Source organism: Neopsephotus bourkii, unplaced genomic scaffold (genome assembly GCF_033783945.1).
Source record: "Neopsephotus bourkii isolate Nb327-2 ecotype Australia unplaced genomic scaffold, CSIRO-AGI_Nbou_v1 NB_690, whole genome shotgun sequence".
In the NCBI taxonomy this organism is placed as follows: domain Eukaryota; kingdom Metazoa; phylum Chordata; class Aves; order Psittaciformes; family Psittacidae; genus Neopsephotus; species Neopsephotus bourkii.
Window position 1 is genome coordinate 823,993 of NW_026901189.1, and position 15,699 is coordinate 839,691.

Here is a 15,699-nt window from a genome sequence, read left to right on the forward strand (position 1 = left end):
GGACAGGAAAAAGAAAATTCCATCCCATCATCATTGCCATAATTCAGAAAGGCTGGTGGTGTTGGCAGCTCTCTGAGCATCAGCTACACTCCATCTGCAACACCTTCATGCTAACGGGACTATGCAAGGCAGGGGGTGACAGTCTCACTTCCCCAGCCCAGCTTCCTTCCCACCCTTGCTCATTCTATGCCATGTCTTCCACTGGCTACTCAAAATCCTAACATTGGGAACTGACTATCTGCGTATGCTGCTTTGAGGGATTAGACAGTGGTTATTGGTTTTGGGTTTTTAGGGGTTTGATTTTTCCCTACTGGCGAATCAGCCTTGTTGGACCATAGCAGGGGCCTGGGGCTGGGGCAAAGGGGAGAACACCCAGCACACAGAGTCCTCCTCCACCTCAGACCAGATTCAGCTGTACATCCAGGAAACTCAGATATCAGCACCACCACCATACAGCTGAAGGGCACATGACAGTGCTACCAAGGAATGGCAATTCCTGACCCATTAACCTAATCAAAGCAAAGTGCTTGGCATGAGATTATGAAGTTACTGATTATGGATTTGGTTGTTTGCAGGCTTGCACTAATTTACTGTGTTTGGACACTTCTAAAATTGCTGCCAGAGGCAGCACGGAAAACTACTTGTGCCAAAAATCAGTCTTCCCCCTTCCCGCATCCCTGTGGAGACCAAGTCAACTAGGAAGAGGTTAAAGTCACACTAGAATGCACCCCTCCACAAAATCTAACATACTTCAAGCACAAAACCTCTCTGTACAGCTGGGTCTTAACTGAACTAGGATGGTACATGCATAATTGAAAATATAATTAAAAGCACAAGTTTAAGGTTTAGTTAAAACTCTGCCAGCCCTTTGTGGCAACTCAAGCTGCAGTTTGACTGGCTTTTCGAGGTAAGTTGGACTTGGTTTGAGTCCTGACTATATGCTTAGTCTTAGTTAACGAATCTGAGGAAGGAGGGATGAGGGCTGGTCTATCAAATAATGTAAACTGCTCACATAGGTACTGTTCTAGCCATATGAAGCACCATTTACAGTGCAAATTATTGCCCATAGAAGATGCCATTGGTAATTTCATGCAGCTGTGCTGGTGCACCATCAACTGTGGTGGGTGTCAGCTGCACTGATGTAGCTGTACAGCACTAAGTGTGTAAAGACAGGGACTCAAACTAAGCCTTGCAAAAGCCCTCCTATCCCCCCACAGGAGCATCCCCACACAGGGATTTGTGTCGGTTTAACTTCACGTTATCAGTGCAACTTTCACGGGCACTGAATGCTTAACCCACCAAGGATAAATCAATGCCTCCCCTTGTATTTAACAGAGATATGACTTAAATACAGTAAGTAAATCAAAGTAATTATTTAAAATTAAAATTATTTAAGAGACTTAGTCTGGGAGAATGGTGTGGTGGGGAGAGAAGCTGCTGCAACACAGGACTTCGTCAGGCTATTCCTGACTGTCAAAGGCTTGTTCTACAACTTCAGGAAAATTACTCAGCCCATCTCTAAGACTCCTATAATAATACCTACTTCAAAGGGGGTGTTAGGAGGCTTAATTCATTAATGCCGGCAAAGTACTTTGAGATCTTTGGATTAAAGGCACTACAGCAGTGCAAAGTATTACTAGCTACAGGAAAAAGCTCTCAGGCAAGCATGGCATTAAATGCATGTGGTTTAAAAAAATAGTAAGAAAAAAAAGCATCCAAAGATTGGCTAATTGTGGGTGGTTTGGGTTTTGTTTTTTTCTGTGGCCAGGCTTCCATGAGACAGATCTGTGCTTTGCTAAACCAAGGCCAGGGGTGGTACAGCTCAAGGCCCAGTTTTGCTCTCACTCCTAGAGCTTGTATATTGCAAATGCAACTATTTCGATTTGGGGCTTCTTTTTAGCAAAATCCTGACTTTGTGACTGAAAAGCTTGTATAACTTCCCTCTAAGGATGTATTTACCCATAGAATTAAGCAAGGAGAAGAAGAAAATAATATTGCCTTGCATTGACTACGTATGTTTTTTTAAATTCCGTTTGAGCATTTATTTTCCCAATGAAAACTCTATTCCATTGTATTTAAAAGAGGTAAAATTTTCATCTTTGGCAGTTATTTTGAGTCCAGAGGGATTGAAAACACACAAATCAGGGCCTTTTAACTACTCCCCATAGAGCTGATCCACCTACTATTAGCACAATTACAGATGGACAAATTGCAATGGACACTCACAAATGGACTAAATGGAAGGAAACTTCTTATGAGTGCCTTGGTCCCAAGTATCAATTTCTTTCTGATGCTAAGTTTTAAAAGCAAATAATTAAAGTCAGCAGTTTTTTCTGTAGGTCCAGATTTAAATCATGTCTGATCTTACCCTTCACTTGATGTGGTGGCAGCCACTATGCATTAATTTGAGGCTCAACGGAGCTCCCCAGGGCAGGGGTGTTTGCACCAGGCAGAATGGTGAGGGTGCAAGCAAGGTTCCTCAAACAATCATCTGAAGAGCAATGTTAAAGCTGTCACATTTACCTTGTTCCCCAAATTAATCCAGATTTTAAGGTTTTTATAGTCTTTATATCTTTGAAACTTTTTAAGTGCAGCTTACTGACTTAAAAATAAGCATAACCAAACCTCCCCCTTTATGGAAAAGACTGTAACAGAACAGCCTAAAATTTATTTTGGGTTTTTATTTTAAAGCATTTCTGACTTTGGTGAGGAAAACCTTTTAACTTCACTTTGTTTCCAGGTCCCATTGAAAGAGAGCACAGGGGAAGTGAAGTATGATTCTTGCTCCCAGAGATGCTTTGTTTATCTTCTGATAGAATATGAAACTTCATGTAGGTGGTGGGTAGAGCCATCATAACCTGCTTTTTTCTGACTGAATGAGGGAGGTCAATATATTATCGTATCAAGGAAGAAAAAATTACATAGGTGATTCCCCCACAGACAATAAAGACAATTTTGACAGCGTGATCAAAACAACTGTATAACTTTTCTTTTCTTTTCTTACAGACGCACCAGTGTTTAAATGACAGCTGAAAGACGATGATGGACTAAACACATTATTCTCTGTTCCATCTACTTTTTTATAATAGAAATATGTCTTGAAGACTATATTCAAGTTGATCAAATAATAAGTCAATTTGTCAATAAAACAGATTAGGCAACCTGTCTGCTGAGATGATATCTGTCAAACAACGTATTTTGTTAATACAGTCTGGAAGCAAATGCCTTCATGAAAGACAATACCAAAAAATAAATGCAATTCCACATTTTAAGTTTATTGAAACAGGGCTGACTTATTTCAGTTATAGATGTTTAGACTTTTTTACTTTAAATTCTAGTTACTAGTTAACAAACTGCAACTTGGAACAGACTAGAAATAAGTGTTAATGGCCTGATGCGCACTATCCACTGCTAAAATGTGGATATATTTCCAAGCCGCCTGGTAGTGTCCACACAGTGGGCACCAGCTGGGGTGCTGAAGGGATACCTTTATTTCTTCATCCTGTTTTTTCTTGACCCCCCTCTGTGTTTCTTACCCCAGTTACCCACTACTGGCAAGACATCTACAGCATCAACTGATCTGCCTTGTCACATCATGAGCCCTGTCACTGCACTCACCACGTTGAGGCATGATGCTTTGACACATTGTGTATGCTGAGGCAAATAATCCCTTGGAGATGTTGGGCTGTGGCTTGATCTCAGTCACGCGGGGAGTGTCTCTCAATTTACCCTGGAAAAAATAGAGGATGCACTAGCATGTGTGAGTGCACAGAGTGATCAAATATAAGTAATGTGTAACGAAGCAGCATAAAGCTGAATATCCACTGCAGAAAATACGGATTCATAACTCAGAGCTTGAGTTGTCCAGTATAACATAAAATCAGTGGCTGGAAAATGCTAGAAAATTTCCATTCTGAACACTGGAAACTTAGATTAACTAGTCTCAGATATTAGTGGGTTTGTCAGGTGACGTTAGAGCCAGCTGTTCTAGTTTGTGTGGTTTTCTCCCACTCACTCTCTGTGCTAATGCTATGTAATCCTCAGAAAAGTGGTTATTTCGGAAATTTAGATTCTTTCTTGATTTGGAATAAACTTGTGATATATCATGTATAATGAGATGGAAATTTTCCTGTGAGGAAAGGCTGAGAGATTTGGGGTTGTTCAGACTGGAGAAGACTACAAGAAAACCTTGTTGCAGCCTTTCAGTTCTTAAAAGTGGTCTATAAGGAATACAGGAAGAGATTTTTTAGCAGGGCCTGTTGTGACAGGATGAGGGGTGATGGTTTTAAACTAAAAGAGGAGAGATTCAGGCTGAACTTGAGGAAAAAATTATTTACAATGAGGATGGTAAATTACTGGAACAGGTTGCCCAGGGGGTGGTGGATGCACCATCCAGACCTTCAAGGCCAGGCTGGATGAGGTTCTGGGCAACCTGATCTAGTTGAAAACATCTCTGTTCCCTGCAGGGGGTTGGATTAGATGACTGTTGAAGGTCCCTTCCAACCTAAACTATTCTATAATTCTATGAAACTCAAGTAAGCATCATATCAGTTTTGATTTATAGTTGGTTGTTTTGTTGGTTTCTTTTAAACAGAATTTGGGAAGCATTTTGTTGCTGAATTTTTTGATGCAAAATAGACAGGCTGGGGAAAACTCAAGCTTCTCAAAAGTGTGAACAGGCGCTCTAACAGGAGGATCAACCATGGTGGCTGAAAACCAAGCAAACAAAACAAAGAGTTTAAATGATGACAGAGATTTAAGGACTTTCCCACCCAAGCTTGCTTCTGCAGGCTCAGACTTCTGTTAAGAATTAATGAGCCATTGCTATTGCTATTGCTCGCAGTGATGTATCAACACTTTGTGGGGCAGAAGAGCTTTCATTCAGAAAAATGTTGCCAAAACCTGCAAATATGGAAACTATATTCTGGAAGCTATAGATTGTTAAAAAATAATATATCTATCTGTGGCAAGGTTGGTGAATAGATTTAAAGGCCACACTGGAAAGAGAAGGGCATTAGGAGAAAAAAAAGGCCAAAAAGCCCTGTCAAAAAATTACGTATTTCCATAAAGTCTACTGTGGATTTCATTCAACTTATTATAGTGGAAATCCCCTTTTATGGAACTTGTCAGCACACCTGATAGGAACCTGAGTTTCCACATCGATTTCTCCAACCCTCTGAGTTTCTGTGACCACATGGCAATGTTAGGAATGTTTAATTATCCACCCAGCCCTACAAACCTTGAAGCACAAGATAGCCAGCAATCCACTCTCATTCAGAACAGTTTGGCATGTCTCCACGTTGTAACTAACCAGTGTTACCCCTAGCAATTGCTCTTTAAAGCAAAAACATGTGCAAAATGTCTTCGTTCAGCCTAGTAGTATCATATGTCAATCAGATTCAGGATGCAGAACTGGCCAGCAATATCACAAAAGGGAAAAAAAAAATGGTCTTGTTTGAATCACTTTGAATTAACTTGACTCTGTCATGTTACTGGCAAGAATATTCTCTCTTGAGCATCTGATTTCTAATCTTTTTTCCTTTTTCTTTTTTTTTTTTTTTTTGGTCTTTAGATTTATCTGCAAGTTCCAATGATCTGTTTTAAGCTTTACAAGACCAACTTAGCCTGGGGCTTTGGCAGGCAATTTAACATTGTCTACAGAGCACTGAAGTTTATTGACACCTTTCAAAACCTCTGCAAGTTTGTAAATCAAGCAGTGGTTCATTCTCCAGAAATAAAAAGAGTCTGGTTTTGTTAATGTATGCAAACACAAATTGCATGCATTTATGGTGACATGTGTGTATATGACATGCATGCACTTACGTTTATGTGACATGAAGTATTTGCCGTTTGGCATAATAATGGCATTTAGACTTACCAAGTTAAATCCATAGTAAGACAGCATCTATCAGACTCTAAAAGTCTATCAGGTCCTTAGACTTAATATCCTTAAAGCAGACTTTTTTTTTTGTTTTGACCTTAGCATACAGGCCCTATGCTTCTCTGCTCTGAAAGGGAGTAACACTGCTGACAACAGATGCTAACACATGGCAAATCCCAAGTACCTACAGTACAGCATCGGTGTTAATTCCATCTGATTTCCTGAAGAATTACTCTGCTCCCAAACCCACTTCCCCCTCCTTTTTTTTTTTCTTTTGTCCTGAGGGTCTTTATGAGGACTACAGATGTGCAAAGGATAACACCAATTTTAGGCTGTTTCTTCCAGATCAAGAAGAAAAAATACTGTTTTACGGTGAGGTCCCACTAAGATCTAACCCAGCAAAACAGGGAAAGTCATCTGTAACCCACAGAGGAAAATGAAGGCTGCTGTGATTTGCAATAAATCAGTAAATGGTTCTTTCATTATTATGCTTTTGGCCTCCATGCTACTTTATTAATCCTCAATATCAAATTGTATAGACCGCTCACAGGACCTGGACTGAGGTATAAGCAGGATGCCACACAGAGTGGCTTATATGTCATCAAACTAAGTTGTGTCAGGAGTCATCTCCCATGCAACCACTGTGTAAATAGGAGAAAAAGTACAACTGTAGCACATGCAGAGAAGTACCCCATATGTATAGACAATCTATTGTAAAATAAAATATCACTGGGCTGCATGCACATTAGGTGTGCATAGCGTCCCTAACCATTCTATTGTGAGGATAGGCCTACAATGACAAAAGCCAAGCTTCAAAACTTGGACTATCTGTGCAACCTCATGTAGGCCTCCTTAGAGGCCAACGGCTGAACCCAGGGCACTTATGCAGTATGCTCTAGTCTCCAACTACATGATTATTTGTCTTCTTCCTTGGGTCTTAATTTGCTGCAGAGCACAAGATAAACTGACTTCAACATAGACCCAAAGCCAGTGTTCCCCTTGAAGCCCACTGCGCTGACTGTGCCTCCTAGCCCACTGTGTGAGCCCTGCCATGAAGGCAGACATGTGAACTGCCTTTGGCGGGCACCGCTGCATTATTTGCATTCTTCTCCACTGTTTGCTGTATTCACCAGATTTCTGGAAGGTCAAACGGTAGGATAAGAATTTTTGTGGATGAACAGCAAAGACATAGTGAATTTAAGATCAAATAACTCCACTAATTTCAAGCATTCAAGTGGATAAGTGCCAAACCTGACTCTTGGTTAGAGCAGTTCAGGAGTATCAGCCTCATTTCTTTGACCTTCAGTTGCTACCCCAAGCACTGAACCTTTCCACCAGGCAGATCAGAAAATGGGTACTACACAACCAGTGGCAAATTGTGACTTTTTTGTCAATAATAGCCCAGGTAAGTAGAGAATTCAAATGTCTGTTTCTTTATTCTTTCACTTGTTGAAGGTCTTCTTTGCTTTTTAAACCCTGCTGTGACAACATTCTGTAATACAGGAGGCAGAGGTCTCACTGAAAGGTAACTCCTTCACTGCTCAGCTGAAGCAGTCTCTGAGCAAGGCAGGGCTACTGCAGTGAAACAAGATGGCATCCTGCTAGCACGCAATAGAAATTGTGGATTAAATGTTACATTGAACCTTTATCAATAAAACCTGGTGTTTCCTAACTGCAGAATGTCTGGCCTTGTGAGCTTTATAGTGCTTTCTTAACATCTCTACGTAACCTGGAAATATCATACATACCCACAAATATCTGTGCGCACTCCTCATGCTGTGTTTGAATATTTTGATGTTAGTTTTCTTCTTTAATCACAAAATGTCTCCTATATACCTAGATTTGTTGCAAGTGGCAGGCAGTTGCCCTTCAACAGAAAAATCTCCCAGCCCAGCACCTGCTATCTAATGTCAGTGCCAGCATAAATCCTTCTTTTGACCTCCACTGGGAGTAGATCAACCCACTGGCTTTTTGTGGGGTTTCTGGGGGTGAGGGAATATTATTTATTTTTTAAAAGGCAAGAGTTGTTGAATTTTCTGTACCTGGATGCTGCACAACTCTTTGTGGTTGTTACCAACAGATGATGTCACTGAAACTTGTTTTTATGTCATTATCCTCACCCAAGGTAAATATGGAATGCTGTCATGCCATTACGTGATGTAAATATGTGATCATAATTTGTCTTTACACATCATAAATATTTTATTATATGACATTATTACACCTCCAGATATCTTTTTCCATACGAATAGTAATTACTCAAAGTATTTACTGTAATTATGTCACTTGATGAAATTACAGTAATTACATCAAAAAATGATAGCCCATGACTAATGAATTAAAATAGCATGGAAATTCGCATAAAAATGACATTAAAAGTGTTAAGGATCTGAGGCAAACTCACAAAAGCAAGGAAATTCATAATTAAGAATTTAATCTCTAATAACATTGCAGGGTGCCACATTTTTAGATTATATCACAGAAGGAAAAAAGGGGGAAAAAAAAGAAAGGGGTATTACCTGAACAGAAATAGAGTGCAAAAGTGAACTGCTGCAAAGCATAACCTGGCATTTTGTGCACGCGTGCATACCGATATAGGTAAGTGCTGCATAGCAGCACTTAACAAGATTTCATCAGGAACAAAAGGCAATGGACCACAGTCAGAGGTGGGGTAAGAAGCTTGGGTGGACGTTTCTACCTAAGAGGCACCAGGGAACCTCTGGAACCAAACAAGTATTTTCACAGACCAGCTACCCCAAGCAGCCGCACAAGGTCCTGCTATGTACTGTGTTCTTGCTGCGACTTAAAACCCAGGGAGACACAGGACCGTGTTGCTGAGAAAATCACAAACAAATGTCTGGACTTGGACTCTCATGACAGTCAGTTGATTTATTATTATATTAATTTATTAGCATACTAATTTTTAATTCCATTCTTATTTTCTTCATGAAAAGAAATTATTCTGTGGCTAAGCATTGGTGAAGGAAAAAGGAATCACTGATACCAAAATTTGGTCATTTCCTTCCTGGCTCAGGAGCAGGCCAGGATCCCACACCTGCAAGAAAATCAGGGCTGTTCATCTCCTTTTGCAGCTGGGTCTCTTGTTGGTCCCAGTGAGGTATGGTGACTCCATGGACTTCACTGGATTTTTGAAATTGCCTCCATGTTGCTTTCAAACCAAGGTGCCCAAATTGTATGGTACAGTAGATAAGGAAACCCTACTAAGCTGAAACAGCCCCCCACTACACATGAGAAGAAAGTCAGGCTTTGAAAGCTGAGGTTTTAGCTGAATTAAGAAAGAAACAGAGACACAGACAGACAGACTGGGGCAGGGGAGCAGGGAGACAGAGACAGAAAAGGAAAGAAGGAAATCAGGAAAGAGGGAAAGTGAGAAAGAGAATTTCTGTTTCCAGTTAGAACATCCAGTAATAATTTAATATATAGTGCCATTTTAGAAAATGTGCTATTCATATTTATGAAAGGCTTAATAGATGCAGCTGCATCCTTTTACAAATTATTATAAGGCATGGTATGAAATGCATTAGTAAGAAATGCTTAACAGATGATGCTGTGACAAGCTGTTACAACGCGTGTTATAAGACGTCAATATTATTAAATCTATGGGCTTGGTTAGCACATGAATATAAATAATTTTTATGCATGCTACAAATTGCCATGCTTTATTAATAATGAAGTGTTTATAAATGGAACCTTACTGTAAAGCATTATTAAATGCAGCTACTCAGAAGACCTTAGAGTAATACTGTAGTAGCATTATCATGCTGGGAAACAGACTAGAAAGGCTGCTTTATTTTACTAAGTTAACACAGGTTCAAACACACTGGGCTTTGATTCCCAAAAACCCATGTGGTAGGGGCCACCAGTAGGCACTGGCTGAAAGCTGCTGTTGTCACATTCTTTGTTACTCTGAAATCACTTCAGCCTCACTTACACAGGATTTACACCAATGTAAGTACCAGCGTCAGTAGAATAACTACTGATTAACCCTGCTGTAAGTGATACATGCTGCAGGCCACAGCCTTCCCAAGTGAAAGCTGGCTGAAAGGTGACTGTGTGTTGTAAGGCATTCTTCTGGAAGAAAGAAAGAAAGAAAACAGGTATGCAGTTTTGAAACACACAGTTCTGCCCTTCCAACAGGCATCTTCCTAAAGGTTATTTCTGCATTAAAAAGAAACGTCTTTACAGGGGGTTTCAGCGCAAAAAAATCATGTTGCTCCAGAAGTTACCATAACTCAGTAACATGGAGGAATGGCTCAGGTTGTCCCACCTGAGCATTGTGTGGAAAATCATCATCTGCTTTTAGTCTTTTAACTATCTCTTGCCTTCATGGTTGATGTTGCCAGAGTTTCCAGTTCCACAGTGAATTAGACCAGTATAGACAGAAAGCTACTACAGAACATATGTCTTGGCCTACAGAGATTGAAGCTCATTAATAAAATCACAAAAATAGCAAGCCTAGGACTGCATAGGCAAGAAATGCTTACCATGTGATGGTAAACAAAATCTTTTAAATTCTCAGTTACATTTTTTTTGTCAGATTCTTAACTGCTTAGTTAATGTTTCAACGGGGCTTTCTGTTTTCAACCATCTGCCTATTCTACCTTTCAATGCTAACTTTTTAAAAAATCATTTTTCACAACTCCTGTTTTTTTTTGGATGATCACCTCCACCAAGATGTAGCTTACTATTTTTACCAAGAATTTTCTAAAAAGAGAGAAGTTCATGTTATTGAAGTAACAGAGTTGTATAGGAGGATCTACATTTTCTGTACCCAGTCAGCACAACCTCTTCCCCTGATCCAGCCTGTGACCTTGTGCTAGCAGCCAGCGCGCATAGGTTTCAATTTAAGGCAATGCAGCTCTATGAGAGGGAAAACTTGCACTCATTAAAGACCACAGCCACAGGGAGCTGCAGCAGTAGGTGAAAAAATGCAAATCTTTGGGATAAGCTTACAGTGTTACCTGTATCATCATCTGAATGCACTTAGAAAGGGAGATTGCATTCTGGCATAGCAAAGGGATTTTGCTATACCATGAGTATAGTCTCATGCCTTTACATGCCTTTGCCTGTGCTTGTGTATCTGCACTCACATATAAGTTTGTAGGCACATCCCACTTCTCTCTGTTAGCATTAAGTACTTTTGTGTCTGCTGATACTGGGTTATCTCAGCACTTCAGCACAGAACAAAACTTTAACTCAACTTTCCAAGGGGACCTGAACGAAGGACATCGGTGGCCAGATATTGAGAGGTGTGTAGGTGTCCACAGCTGGTGGTTTCAGGGGAGTCAGAAACACTCTGCTGACCAGGTATTGCATTCTCTGTTTAATGCCAGCAGCCAGAGCAACCCTCTTCATAAGTGATGTAGACCACTTCATTTATCACCTCTATTATCACCCAGGAACTGAAAAAAAAACCAAACAAAATATTACCTAACCCCATGAAGCTCATAAATGTTGCAGATGGGTTCATTCTAAGTTCTGGGCAAAGGTTCAAATAGATTTTTTTAAACAGATATATACTTATACTGACCAAAGCCATAGTCTTGACTGTTCTACTTTTTCGCCCCCCTCCAGTGTTTCATGGCACACACAGGCTAATGTCAAACAAGCATGCTGAAGGACTCATATTTATCTGTTAGCCTTGAAGTGATTGCAATCTTCTGTATCTTCATGCATTAGTTTCTGGTTTAGTTTACAGTTCCTTCTGTTATAATTCATCTCGTATCACTTCTTTTCTTTGTTTTCCCATTCTTCATCATTAATTTCTGAGCCAACTCTTTACTTATTCCATGACTCCTGCATCCGAAATATTATTATTAACCTTGGATGTGGAACTTGGTCAAAAATCCTCTCTGAAGTGTAAACAGCTCTGGCATTTCATTGCAAAATTTCACCATTGTGTTCCAAAACACTCCTTACTATAAACTTGAAGGTCACTTGAATCTTCCCTCTGTAACTGTTTCGGCTCCAGGTGGAGCCTCTTCCATTGCACCAGAGATGGGAAAGGGAGATGTTGAAACCACAGGAGTCAGCACTCCAGAAATTGCACCCAGCTTTACAGTTTGGCAACAGGGCTTCATTCGAGGAAATCTGGAGCGGGATTTCCACATCATGCTGCTGAATAGGAGCAAAAAAAGAACAAATGTCGCTTTTGGGTCAGATGGCCCTCCCTTGCCTTCAAGGCTTTCCAAGAGATTTCCGGGGGTCCCTCAGGAGTGTGAGGAATGGGCAGAGACAGAAAGGAGGCAGGAGTCCTGCTAAATGCCTGGATTGGAGCTGATGTGATCCAAATCCAAGGTCCAAGGCCAAGGGCAGGACACCACATGGAGAGGTAAAGCCATCCTGAGGCCAGCCACACACTCTGGGAGCTTCACACACCACTTGCTTGCAGCAAGCACAAAGGAGGGCAGCTCCTACCTCTTGTCTTCCTCACGTGTCAGGTTAAGTCATAGCAAATTCAGAAGCAATCTCTGGTACTTTTTGAAGCACCCCTTGAGCTTTTTCATGCATCAGTTGATAGATAACCTTATTACTTAGCATGTCTTTGTATCTGCAGTAACTGCAGCAATCAGTGAAACAGCAGACAACTGTATTAACTACTACTGGGGAAAAGTGAAAATAACACCTGGCATTTAGCATTGTTCATGAAAGGATCTCAAAATGCTCAGCAAACTTTAATAAAGATACATGATGCCCAGTGAGTCTGGAAATATTATGACAGCCGTATTAAACACAGCCAAACTGACAAATCAAGGCATGTTGAATGGCAGTGGCGCAGCAGCAAGGCTGTTGGGTTGGAACAGTACACTGCCAGAGTATCACCACCGTGTCCCTCCTATGTGGCTCTTGGGGAAGTCTCTCTCTTCCCAACGCTGCTTTCCCAGAGTTCTAAGTGCTGGGCCAGATCCAGCACTCAGCTGCTTGCAGTCCTGCCTGCATTGCACAGGCATTTACCTGGGAGCATAGGGACCCACACATGCCTCTATCTTGCTGGCTTCCCACCTTTTCTTTCTGTGGCATGATAGACCAACAAGAAAGCAGGACTGCCAAGGGTCCTGTTTAGCCCTTATTTACACGCTCAGTTCATTCTGCATTTCTCTTTTATACATTTCTCTATTTAGATGATGTGTGAATTCCATGTACACTTTTTTTTTCCTCAGAGTCATGCAGCGAGTGTTTGTGCATCTGTATTGTGCTCTACTTTTCCTCATGTTCACAGATTTTTATTAAAATATTTCCATAAAACAGGTTGTTACCAAAACTAAATGAACACATACAAATTAATACATAAAAACAGATGAGTTATATAGAATATTTACAAACAATGGGATGGAATTCAAAGCTTCTTGTAAACACAGCATATAAATAAGCATATACATACCCCATATTTACTACCATTTATTTTAAGAGTTACTTAGTAGATCTGAGGTAGGCTAAAGCTGACAGACAAGCTTTTTCTTACCATTGCAGATTGTGGGTGCATCAAAAAGATCTCATCTAACAGCCAAATGCAAAAGGTCTTATTTTAAACCCAGCTTGTGTTTCCTCAGCCTGCAAAAATAAATGCACACAGTGTAAAAATTGGGTTCAAGAGCAGTACTGACATGACCAAGCCTCAGTCTTCATTTATTGTAAATGAAACACAGAGCTTTAAGTGACTTGGCCAAGGTTAGGCAGTAGGTAAGCAGCAGCACCAAGGGTCTGGGCTGCTGACTGCTGTGCTTTCAGCTTATCTGTTTGTTACCTAAAACATTTGGAAGAGACAATTATCATTTTGAATGAGAAATGCCCTCAACAACAGTGGGATGAGCATGCAGACAGAGTGGATATGCCATCAGGCTACACAAAGGCAGAAAAATCCAAAAAGTTAGTGACTGTCCCAACACTCAGTCCAAAATAAAAATGTAGAAAAATAATAATGATACTGAGGGGTATGTAGCACAAATCTGCTTTTATTAAATCAGATCCACTGAAGGCAGTGAGACTAATGAACTGATTTGAGTCATGCTTTGCCCTGCAAGTGGGTGCTGGGGTGTTGAGGGAGCAAGGGGCTGGCCTGGCACGAGGTGAGTGACCTTAGGCAAAGCAGAGCTGCCAGCCGCATGGCTCCAGCCACAGCTCGCCTGCAGCAGACCTGAGACTTGTGGGAGCTGGTAGAGGCACCACAGCAAAAAGACAAGGGCTGGAGCTTCCCAGAGAGGAGTGGTCGGACTGGTGCTGGCCAGAGCCCTCCAGTGTCAGGATGAGGTGCAGAGGTTGGGTAGCCCGGCACACCAACACCTCAGCAGAGTATGGGAATGTGGGCTGGGACCCGCATGTTTTCATGATGGAAAGGGTCAAAATTACTTTCCCAGCCACTTCTCTGGCATTGCTGGACTTCTCAGGCGTGAGGTGTGCAGCGTTATGCTGGAATACAAGCTAACATGACCTTCTGTACAAACTGGTATGAGCAAATATTTGCACTTTATATCCTCCAGCTGCAGAGGCAAAACTGGATAGATTTTAATGATGGTCTCCTGCCTTTGCAGCACAAGATCACTTTCTGTACCTTTTGACAAACAGGAGGCTTATTAAAGGCTAGGAAAGGCAGGGCTGACTTTCTCAATTTCTGAAAAGAGGCTGTTTTGTCAACGTTTTGCCAGAGTCTAGGAGTGTGAAATTGGCTGTTCATGTGCAGCCTGCACAAGTACTGTAGTTTGAAAGTGAAGGCAATTAATTTTAGTTGTTGACTTAAACTGCTGTTGAGAGGTACTTCATTTCCCGATTCTTCCTCCTATAAATAGATTAAGGGTTACATGAAAGTCAAGTTGTGCTCGTTTGTCCTCCCTCTAGATAGATTTCCCATGACTGCTTATCTATCAGCTCCCCCCCTTAACACAATTTGTTTCTCAAATTAATTTAGCTCACTTGCTCTCATTGGTCCACAGCCAAAAAATTGTCTCCTCTTCCCTTTATTTTTTTTTTCATTAAAAAAAAAAAAAAAGGAAACAAAACAAACCACTTCGGAATTAATATTTTCTGGAAGGGAGATTGAGCAATGTGTGTCTTGAACTTATGATTGAGAGAGCTAAAAGAATGTATCTTTTGGAGAGATAAACATTTGCGCTAGCAGTCTGGAAGGACTATCAGTGCTGGAGAGTAGGGGCTCTGTTCACAGCACTACCATGGCTCCATGCATGCATTTCTCATCGATAATCATGGAAGCTGTATGTGCCCAGCAGCTGCAGAATAAATCCCTCTGCTTATTAATCAGCTATTACTTGGCAATTTTCCATATTATTATTTATCCAACTATTGGCTACAGTTTTTGCTTCCTGGTATGACCCTTGAATAAAACCATGATAGCTTCAAAAGTAAAGGACAGTTTTCTTTCCTGCCTAAGCTTGTTTGCAAGAAGGAACATTACAGATGCTGAGTATACATGAAGTGTCCAACTTGAACACACACACGTTCACACTAGAGAAACAAAGTTGACTGATGCACACTGATGTGCGTGGAGAAGAATTTCAGGCTCCATCCTGTTTTTTACTGCAAATTAATCAGTGCTTGCCTATGGGTTACCTCTTTCCCCATGACAGTTCCAGTATGGGGACCCAGACCATAAAATGCACACAGTAAATAACTAGTGTGGTTGGAAGGACAGTCATATTTTTTGATACATATAAGGACATCTGGATAAGTGTGAATCACCATTCTGAAGGCAACATTTGTATTTTTCATAGAGTACATATTTAAAGAAAAAGAATTCCTTGATTTAAAGATTCTGTGGTTTTCTTACTGCCACTCATCTGATCTCT